An 11608-nucleotide genomic window follows, 5' to 3' on the forward strand; every position below is an offset into this window, starting at 1 on the left:
TCGAAGTGGTCCCTGCGTTGCTTGGAGCTATTGTATTCGAGGTTTTTGTTGGTGTGGGATTTCTTGACCTCCTCCTCGCGGTTGAAGACGTTGGTCACGTTCAGCTTCTCCTGCACCTCCCCCCGTTCTCCTTCCTGCGTCGAACAATCCCTACTTTTTGAAAAGCTTGAAGATGGACATCAAATAGTTATAAACTATAACCTTCAGCAGAGATGGGGATGAAAGGTAAAATAAAGAAATATGTCATCGGGAAATGGAGGAATGGGATGGGGATTATAGGGGGGATTGTTGAGTGAGTTGAGAGGGGGGCAATCAGGATCATAATTATTATTATTAACTATGCATGTCATTCATCCGCACTTGCCGCCGCCTTGAAAAAAGACAAGCACGTTCAGGCACTCGGGAGTAGGTTCCTCTCCTGCTGGTCACCTCTTCCGATTTCTCCTTCCTCAACCTGCTCGCAGAAACAGTCCTCAAGTACCACCTCTACCCCTACAGGCTGCAGCACTCGGCTGGCCGGCAGCTCATGGACTACGCGCCTCCGCTCCTCTGCCTGGGGGACGCAGTGCTGTCGGCGTAGGCCTTGGTGGAGTTCCTCTGCGATGTCGCGCTCTCCCACCTTCCTCTGGACCAATTCATCGGGAGAAAGGAGAACGTGCGGCGCATCTACCGCTCCTGGGAGGGCATCTTCAGGCAGGGGGCGGCGGAGGGGAGCGGCGACCTGCGTCTGCTGACCAGGCACGACCTGAGCAGCGCCATTTACGAGTAGCTGCTGCTGTTCTCCAGCAACGTGGTCCAGAGGGGCTACGAGCGCATCTTCCCCACCTACAAGCATTAGCAATTCAACATTTAGACCGTCCTCATGATCGACATCGCGCAGACCATCCTCGCCCACTGTCCGAGAGACACTTGCGACTTCCTCCTGAGAGGCAGTTTCCCAGCCATCATCGATTTCCAGCCCGACTACATCGAGAAGCAGCTGAAGCAGAGGGAGGAGGACGGCCAGTGGAGGAAGTAGGAGGAGGATATCGTGTATGTGATGCTCGAGAAGAATAGGAGGCGAAGGAAGCACCCAAGAGGTGAGTTTGAACCTGAAGTGGTTTGGAGGGGTGCTGGTTGGCCTGGCATTTGTCTTTGGCAAGTGGTCCCACTGATCCCTCCACTAATTACGCATATTGCAATCATAACATAACACAATACTTATCACACATCACTATCACACCATCATCCGCCCCTATTACTCTCTATGACCCTTCAATCGATGCCTTTATGGATTTTGATAAAAAAGTGATCGTGACGGGACTTGAACCCGCAACCTCAAGACCCGTAATCTTGCGATCTACCATTGATCTACACGACCAGCCTAACACATCCCGCCTCTCTCCACTTAAATCCGAATTCAATCACCCCTTTATCCCTCCTGCACCGTCTTTGGGGAGAAAATAAATAGATCATTTGGTCAGCTAGAGGCTGTCAGTGTCGATGTGCGATAGACTGTAGTTTAGAGGAAGCTAGCCGAAAAGACTTCGTATTTTTGCTTCAGCCGAAGATTCACCCCGCTCATGTCCATCTTGTCCAGTCTCTTCTCGATGTTGTTAACAGCTACAGGCCTTGCTCTTTGGTGATCTATCCGTGGCGCACCTTGGACAGCATCCTCGTCCACTTCTAGCGCAAGGCCTATATCTGAGCGTTCTTGTTGATGTGGGCCTCGTGAGCGGTCAGTTATATATCTTTTGCAGGCTAGTCTGCAGGCTCGGTGGCGTTGCTACTGCTGTGGTTCTTCTTTATGAGGAGGAGTGACTATTTGAGGAACTAATTCCCCATTACTTTGTGGCGATCGGGGATGTGGATGGGTAGGGGAGGAGGGGAAAGGGGGATGAATTAATTGCTTTTGAAGCTGCCCTATGCCTGCAATCTATTCTGGAGGTTTTGGTTTCCCTTGATGATGTTTTCCAGCCTGCTGGAGTAGCTTTCTTCAAAGTTTTTGAGACTTAGATTCTCCTGTTTCATTTTTGCCAGCCTCATCAACCGATTGGCCTGTCTCTCGTACTCCTAAGGACGCCTGAGCAGTCCCATTGAATTTTTCCTCACCATTGGTTCCTTATTCAGATTGTTTCCATTCTCTTCACTCTGCGTATTGATATTGGGTAATTTTACACTACTTTTTGCTTTTTATTTCATTTCCTTTCTTCTTTACCAATATCCACTTCTTTATTGGTCACTTCTTCATCCCTTTTCATCTTTCTCTCTTCAATGGCTTTTACTCTTTCTCGATTTGCATTCGTTTGTTTGCGATTCTTTCCTATATTTTTTCTCTCATTTGTTGTAGAGTGGTGTCTGAGTACAGTCTCCGGTGCAGGATCTATTGTTGGCTTTGCTATTTGATTTTTAGGTGGTGTTATTCTTTCTATTTGCGCATGCGATCGATCAATTATTGCGCTTTTTGGAGCTTCAATTCTATTCTTATTTTTCGGCTCGCTGAGTAACCAATAAAATACTCTTTGGTCGTCGATGCTGTTTCTGAGGGCCTTGAGATTGGATTACACGGTCTAGAAGTATTCCTCTGGATTGGATAGCAGTAGCGCTTCCATGTTGGTTCGTTTGGGTAATGATTTTTTGTTAGGATTGATCATCATTTTTCCTGTTGATAATTGCTTTGCTAGCGACTATTGGATACTGGACAGGAGTTTGGATGTGATGTCACTGTTGGTCTTTGGTTTTTTAGTCGGTTTTGGCTCGGTTGGAATCGATCCCTTCTTCATTCTTGATGTAAAGTGTGTAAGTAATAATAATCTCAAAATAAGTCCAAAAAAAGGAGAGGGTTCATCTATGTCAAATCTGCATTGGGCTAGACTTGGCTCCTTCCAAAACGCTTATAAGTAAATCATCGGTCCAATCAAATATAAACCTTTCTATGTGCGGAAACTAAATCTCCTCTGTCACCTCTCCAATTCAGATTTCTACAATCTTATCCACACGCAAGCGCCCTCTCGCAAAATAGCCATCAGTACCCCTCCATCCATCTAGAAATTACCCCATCAACACTAACCACACCATGCAGTTGAGCAGCATGAACCTAACAGCCATCCGCGAGCTTCTCTTTAAAAATGCAAAATAAACCACTAGTCCATTGACTAACTATCGCGTATAAGTTTTCCTGCGTTGACCAAACTGGTCCTGAGTAGCTCTCTCCTAACCAAGACGACAATGAGATAGGTCCTATCGGATGCCGAGCCCTTTCAAGTTCATAGCTGCTGAGTCGTTTGACATAGCTATCGCTGAACAACAACAAGATAAAAGACGTCGGCGTGAAGGCATTGGCGACTGCTGACCTTTCGGCCATAGAAGACCTCTCTCTAAGTTTCACTTTTATTACTCAGGTGATAACGTGATCACTACTGAGGGAGTGGCTGCGCTGCGGGGACGATTGGACAGCATTTAGTGTCTGAGTCTGGGAGGAAACAAGCTCAACGATCGGTCGATTGCAGTCATCGGCGGTTTGAATCCTGAGTGCATATACTATCTGAAGTTGTGTAAATGTGGGACTATGCAGCGCGTAACGAGATCACTGATGAGGGATTGAAGGACATCTTGAAGAATTGCAAAAAATTGGATGTGCTGTTGGTGGATCGAAATAAGATCACGGAGAGTAAGGACAAATACAACGCCAATAAGAATCTGTATCTGTTTTATTGAATGTAATACTGCTATCATGGGGGGAGGGGGTATTTGATTGTTGGGTTAAGTGGAAGATAGACAGATCATTGGGTAATCAATAAAGGTATTCTTAGAATTGATCAATGTGAAATTGTATCTTTTTAATTTACCATTTGCCTTATTGATTTGCATTACGTTTTCTCCGATCATGCCATACAGATACTTCTCATGGTTGATTTCAATTTCAACCTCGCGGCCAAACTTATTCCTCGTGATCAGGCCCCTCTCTTCGTTCAATCTCAGCACAAGGGAAGGACTGAACAGGAGGTGTTAATTTTTATTGTAGGAACGGCCCTCGTAGATGCATTTCACATCCTTTAGATGGGTGTTCACCATGAATATGTTCTCCTAGCGTCCATCACGCACAGCGAGAAGTGCTTCTCCTTGCATTTTAGCAATCTGATGATGGGGGAAGTGCTCACCTTCACCATGCACTTCCTGTTGTACGATTTGCGGTACATCACTAACAGGCTTGTCTATGAAGCCATCACCAATTCCTAGTCATCGTAGACCATAACTCCTTGGGGGATGTCACCCAAACGATCCTCCAAAGTGACGGTGGTCAGCAGCACTCCTTTTTCGTTGTAGTGGCACACCCTTCCGAGCTTGCTGATGACTGATAGGAAGCAGTTGGAGATGTCGTTGTCCATGAAGTTGACCAAGCTGATGCCCGATGCTTTCTGGTTTCGCGATTTGGTGTGGCCGCCGAGTGAGGAATGCATTGAGGAATCAGGTCGGTTGTTTGGCTTTAGGGGAAGATCATTCTCCAGTGTCTTGGCTGTGAAGAGAAGGCTTTGGGTGTAGAGGTTGACGATCTAGACGGTGTTATTGTCGAGGAGGATAGCGATGAATTGATGGCATTTGTTGCAGAATAGCTCAGTGATGTGCATCACCTTGAAGTAGAAATATGAACCAATGTATTACATGCTGCTATCGAAGACTAAAATTTAGCCATTTTAGAAGATTATACTTATGAAGTCCTACAGGCCGCCCCTACCTTACAGTATCTTTAGTACGCGGGATTTCTCTGAGATTTTCTTTTATTTTGTCTTTAATTTCTGCCTCGATTTTAGGATCTTTGCTGATTTTATATTGTTGAATTTTTTCTCTTCATTTTCGTTCAAAGAGTATGGCAGTATAGTCCTTGAGGTGTAAATGTAGAAATCGTCATCAAATCCGTTGAAGATCTTCGACTCATTTGAGATTTCTCCATAGGATGATACAGATATATCTTTTCGAGGTGGAAGGTGGAGAGAATGGCCATATTTCCGTTGTTATACAAGACCAACAGTTCCTAATCGTTGTGGAAAAGACAGATATCCAGGATGGGGGATTGGCATATCTTTGTTTGGTATTTGATGGCCTTTATATACCGATCGAAGAGATAGACTGATCCGCTAGAACAACTGAGGAAAAGACTTGTCAGTTTGGAGCTTATCCTCACGTTGTTGATACTGATTCTGTAGCTTGTCTCAGTGTTTATTAGTTGGGTCGATACGCATAGTTTCTACTATGTATTATCGAGAGAAGAGTTCAGCTAGACCAGAGAGAAGTAGCCCAATTCATTGAAGAGGGCAACTCCGAAGGGAAGGACTGATTGGCATTTGGCTGAATAGGGGAAATCATGCTAGAATACTTTCTCCTTGATCTTCATTTCATCATCGAGCAAGTATACGATGATTTGAGTCTGATTCTCCTTCTACAGGGCAACAACGATGTGGAACATTTGCTTGTTCTTGCTTCGGTACAGCTAGACGAAGGTGACAACTTCCTTGAAGCATTTTTAGAAGATGATCTATTCGGTTATGCGGTTGAGAGTTTTCTTCAGTTTGAAGAGTCTTATCTACCGGTTGAAGAGGGAAGTTAGCAGGAAATGCTGGAAGACCGAGATGTTGATGATGCCAAGATGTTTATTGTTCATCTATAATGGGTCTCCAGCCTACTATTTCTTGTTTTTGAAGTATAGAGACTACCGATCATCTCTTTTGTAGAATATTTTTTCAGTCTAATGCCTCATCCTCGGCTACTGGCTCAAATTTGCTCGAACACTGGTCAAATGTTATTGGTTTTTTTCATATTTTTCAATTATTTTTCATAATTTTTATGGAATTTGGCAGAGCTTAATTCAAAATTTCTCTACTGCGCTTCCCTCTAAAGGAAGGAGTTATCCAATACTATATGTTTCTGGAAGTTGTTCCTCGCTTATACGAAGGCGTGTGCAATGTTGATGCTATTTTAAATGGAGGAATGCTAAAAGAAGTGGAAAACTTTTTGGATATCGTCATTCTTGATCTTGGTTACATTCGATTTTATCTTCCTGCGATCCAATGATTCCGTATTCCTTCGGAACATCATCTTGTCATTTGATTTCTAGCTGGACAGCTATGACCCTCTGACGCTATTTTTGATATTGTTCGTAAGGAAATTGATGGGTTTTTGGGATATGCCTATATTCCTCGGTCTGTTATTGGAGATATTGATGATCTATTGCACTTCATCCGATTCTTCCATTTGGATCTTGACTGAATTGTGGATCTTTTGCATCTTTTTCAGATCTTCTTTTTCGTGCAATTTCGCCCTCACGTGCGTGTACTTAAAGGAGAGAGAATTGAGGATGGTGTGATGGTTGCAATCGTAGAATACAATCTCTTTTTCAAAGCTAATTGCGATTATCTTGCTCCGCTGACCTCGGCTGGAAGATGGTGCATGGACTGGATGGCATTGGTCTATTTCATCTTCACGTAACTGATCAATTTCCCAAATTAATTCGTATGTTTATCGATTATTTCAGTTGCTGATGGTGGAGAATACTCATTCTTTTTGACTGCTTGCGTGATGGACAATTCTTCTTCTAAAAACTGCAGCAAATCATCCCAATTGAGTTGATTTTTTCCTGAGGATCGAAGCAGCGTTTCCCTTATACCGATCGGTTATCCGTTCATGTACTTGTACAGTAGCAATGCGACTTCCTTCACTTTAGAGATAGTCTTACATCGACGGTCAGATAGGAGCGTTTCTGCGTTATCAGCTTCGCGTAGAAGTCCTCCTTTATACGCGCCAGCATCGATTTGAAAGTTATCTCACTCATTTTTAGGATTATATACGGTCGTTCAAATAAACATTATCAATAGAGGGGAAGTTGGCTGATGGCAAGAATTGAATATAGACATTTCTTAAAATAGAAGTGCATAAGTGGTGATGTGGGGATGAGAGAAAACATGAGAGAAAGAGAATACTAGTTGAAGAAATCTGGAGAGAGGCCCAAGATTCATAAGGACTTTACGTTTTGTTCGAAAGGCAACCGACACTGATAAATGACAAAATTGCGAAGTATTTGCTGGAGGAGGGATAGGGTGAGATCCTAGTGAATTGGCAACGAGTCCATTCAAGGCCTATTACGCTTACGTTAAGTACGATTACGAGGGAAAGATCATTGAAAAGAACCCTGTGGGGAAGATCTGGAGTAAAAGGATTACCGACCCTCTGACTATTGCAGTCCTAACGATGAGGATGAACGAGAGAGCGTGGTTTAATCTTTGTGATTAGAGCATCCCAACCAGTAAACCTAAGAAAGCAATGATTCGAACGGTGCCCATAGGGGTAAAACATGGTGAGAAGAGAAACGGATGCCATTATGAGATATAGCTATAGGCAATTGAGTATACAACTGCTAGAAGATAGAAATAAAGCGTCACATTTGCCTCCAAAACCGATAAAAGGGCTAGAAGTTAATATAGTAAAAGCGATATTTTGATGCAGCAATAGCTTACAAGTGCATCGCTGGCATTTCCTAGAGGGTCTCTAAGAAAAAATACTCCGAATAATAACTGGAGAGATCTAGAACATGAACATAAACGCAAAGCTAAAGTTCCTCAAATGTTTTTCTAAATTAGCAATGCTAATTGCTCCAACAACTTGCAGATAATTGCCAAAAAGTTCATATCTTTCTTGGTGAAGAACAGATACAAAGATTACAACACTCAATTCTACAATGCCAAATGGCTACTACGGTAGAGAAAATATGAAGAAGCATTACAAGCAACGAGAATAGCCTACAATATCAAGAAGACAGACTCTATAATCAATCTCTTCAAGTAGATCTAGCAGACGAGACTGTCCCCCTCTTCAAAGTCCCTCCCATCCGTTGCGCTGTCGATGTCAATATGATGTTAAACATATCTCTTGTTATTTATGCATCGGATCCACTTTTTATAATTATAAAATATAAGAGAATGGGGCGAAGCGAGAGCCATTCCCAGGACCGCAAGAAGAAGGACAAGAAGGAGAAGAAGCACAAAAAAGACAAGAAGAGAGATGATCCGCGGTCGAATAGTTCCCAGGAACGGTCGCGCAGGGCAGAGGATAAGGATCGACCCAAAAAGGATAAGAAATAAAAGAAACATAAATAGAAGTCCAAATCCAAAAGCAGAGAACGCAGTCGAGAACAAAAAGAAAGAATCAAGGTTGAGAAACCGGTCAAGGAGGAAAGGCCCAGATAGCCATCTCCAGTAAAACCTAAAATCGAGGATGAGGAAAGACTGAGGAAAATAGCCATGAGACAAGTCAGAGCACGGCTTCTCAAATTTAACAACCAGGACGAGAGCAGCGAAAGCGACCAGTAGCCAAGAAATTGCCTCCACCTCCACCCCCCTCTCACCTCAACCAACCGCCAATCCCAGGAGCGCAAGCAGCCCCGCAGGCGGCGCCAGTGAAGAAGAAAGAATCTAAATGGGGAAAGGTGAGCTCATCTTAGCCGTCCTTCATTCCTTCCAACCCTGAACCGCAGCCAAAGCAGCGTAGTCCCAAAGCCTAAACCTGTAGCTCGAGCCTTCATACGATGCGATGAAGCTGAGTGAAGACCGGAGCATCGATTACGAAGACGACCACCACGAGCAGCAGGCTCCTCACTTGGAAAAGATAGAAGAAGAATAAATCGATCCGCTGGATCAATTCATGATGGAAATCGAAGGCAGGCAGCACCCCAAATGGAGCTCGCTCTCAAACCAAAGGCAACATCATATCTTCGAAGACATCGTGACTAGTATTGCCTCCATTTATATAGACGACATCCCGAGCCAGTCCAGCCGAAGACGAGGACGATGAAAAGGCGAAGAGATCAGGAAGAACTTTTTCTCAGCCATTCACAAGCTGGAAGAGACCAAGGCCAACAACATCAACGACGAACGGGGGATGCTCATGTAGAATAACGAATAAAACAAGGAAGCCATGGAATAGTTCGAACAAGAAAAATAACCTTAGCTTGACTTCTTCGCAAAGCAAAGGAAACTGGCGGAAAGGAAATAACTTGGACAGGTGGACCACACCAAGATCGTATATGAGGAGGTGAGGTTCAACCTCTACAGGTAGGCTGAAGAGGTGAAGAACTACAATCCGAAGGATGTCCAAAAGTATAGGAAATAAGCTGGAGATATCAAGGTGAGAGGCAAGGATGTGCTCAATCCTGTCTTCAACTGGTATCACTGTGGCTACAGCGATAAGGTCTGTCCATTATCGAGAAGAGATAATACAAGAAACCTTTCCCCATCCAGGCTCAATCAATGCCCATGCTTCTCTCCGGTCGCGATGTCATCGGTATTGCGGAAACAGGCTCAGGAAAGACTTAGCATACCTTCTTCCGTCATCAAGCACATCCAAGACCAGAGAAGAGTGGAGGAAGGAGAAGGACCAATCTCAATCATAATGACTCCAACAAGATAGTTGGCAAGACAAGTCTACCTATAGGCTAAAACCTTCTGCAAGCCTCTCGGGATAAGGGTGATTGCAGTATACGGAGGGCAATCGGTGCAGAACCAGCTGTCAGATTTCAGGGAAGGAGCTGAGCTGGTGGTATGCACGCCTGGGAGGATGATCGACATCCTGACGCTCAACAAGGGCAAGGTGACAAACCTGAAGCGAGTCACCTTCATGGTGATCGACGAAGCCGACCGCATGTTCGACCTCGGCTTCTAACCGCAGATCACGAGGATCATCGACAACGTGAGGCCGGTAAGACAGATAGCCCTCTTCTCTGCCACCTTCCCCAAGAACGTGGAAATGCTGGCTCGCAAGATCTTGAACAAACCGGTAGAGATTATCGTCGGAAGTCGTGGACAAGCCTGTGCCAACGTGGAGCAGATAGTTGAGGTGAGGGAATAGACATCAAAACTGTGGAGATTGCTGTAGATCTTGGGCCACTGGCATGAAAAGGGAAGCATACTGATCTTCATCGACAAGCAGACAGAGGGTGATTTCCTTTCCAGGAGCTTCTGAAGCACGGTTATCACTCTCTTCTGCTGCATGGCGCTATGGACCCGGATGATAGAGAATTCACCATATATGACTTCAAGAAAGGAGTGCAGACCATCATGATCGCCACCAGGTATGCGCTAGAGGGCTAGACATCAGATCCATTGTGCTGTCATCAATTTCAAATGTCCCAATCACCTGAGGACTACATCCACAGAATCGGAAGAACAGGCAGGGGCGGAAACAAAGGAACGGCTATCACTTCATCACTCCTCAGGAGGAACAATACTCAATCGACCTGCTAAAGGCTCTGGAGATGGCAGAGATCCATCCTCCTGAGGACTGATAAAGCTAGTCAAAGCTACCTATCGAAGGTGAAGAAGGGATAGGCGAGGAAGATCAGGAACAGGAACATCATGGGAAGCGGATTCAAGTTCGACGAGGACGAGGAGGAGAAGGTGGGCCAGCTGAAGGACATGATCAAGAAGCAGATGAAATCTTAGGGGTTGGGATTCGATGACAGCGACGATGACGATATTTAGCTCAAGAAGAAGAAGGAGGAGGACTTGAGAGGCAGGAACCACCAGGAGAGGATAGCCTAAGCCATCAAGAACCCATAGATAAAGAACAAGCTCCTCAACGAAGCAGTCAAGGCGGTCAGCGAAGCAATCAAGAATGGCTCAGCAATCACCACAGAGAAATTGCTAGATATCGCTGTGGGCTCCATGCGGGAATCAGTAACCAAGTACAAGGTGGTCAATACCGTCGGAGACGGGGTGTAGCAAGTTGCCAACTCATCAATTCCTTCCAGACCAAGCAGGGCGGGTAAGGTTCCGACTACTTCTCCTACGATTTCTAGATCAATGACTACCCTCTCGGCGCAAGGCAGAAGGCATGCAACCAGCAATTCCTGCACGGGATACAGAACCAGACCAATTGCTCCATTTCTCTGCGAGGGGTCTTTGTGGAGCCTGGAAAAAAGGCGCAAGTGGGCTGCCGCAAGCTGTACCTGCACATCCAAGGAGAGAACAAATACTACGTGACCGAGGCATACAAGCAGATCAAGCAAGTCCTCGAGGAGACTGCCTACGAGAGCATGCACATGGGTATGGCGCCGGGCAAGTACTCCCTCTGATATCCCATATGATTATTGCAAAACACTCGGATTATCATCAAAAACTGGCCATGGCGGCGATCTGTATTTCTATCCCTTTGCTCTCCCTCATCTTGCTCTGGAAGCGGTCCCTGAGTGCGCGCATGGTCTCGTGGTTGTTGAGTATGTTTCCGTAGGCGAAGAGGAAGATGGAGTCTTTGGAACTGGAGTATTTTCCTGTGATGAAGGTGCGAAGATAGTGTACGTTTGCCTCTAGAGGCACGTAGAAGCTAGATCGTAAGGGGCATACCTTTTCTCTCCGCTTTTCATGAGAGGGACTGCTGATTTGGATTCGTATATAGTGATGAGAACTTTATCATCGATGGTTGCTTCCTGCATGGGGGTGTGGGTGGGGTGTTAGCTTCAAGAATTATTATAAACTACATAGATAGATATAGTCTTGGTGTGTGGGTGAGTCAATAGGGGTTTAAATGATTTAGCGATCCATCATCCGATTCCGAAATACTTCTTCAATTCGATGACCAGTTGCCA

General features: G+C 45.0%; 1 non-coding gene across 1 annotated transcript; it reads right to left on the minus strand.

The window, feature by feature from the left end:
- Positions 1 to 1288: 1288 nt before the first annotated feature.
- Positions 1289 to 1360, minus strand: TRNAR-ACG (transfer RNA arginine (anticodon ACG)). Its single transcript has one exon. It is a non-coding gene; the product is annotated as a tRNA-Arg (tRNA).
- Positions 1361 to 11608: the final 10248 nt, after the last annotated feature.

The sequence above is a fragment of the Nymphaea colorata genome, unplaced genomic scaffold (genome assembly GCF_008831285.2).
Source record: "Nymphaea colorata isolate Beijing-Zhang1983 unplaced genomic scaffold, ASM883128v2 scaffold0290, whole genome shotgun sequence".
Lineage (NCBI taxonomy): Eukaryota > Viridiplantae > Streptophyta > Magnoliopsida > Nymphaeales > Nymphaeaceae > Nymphaea > Nymphaea colorata.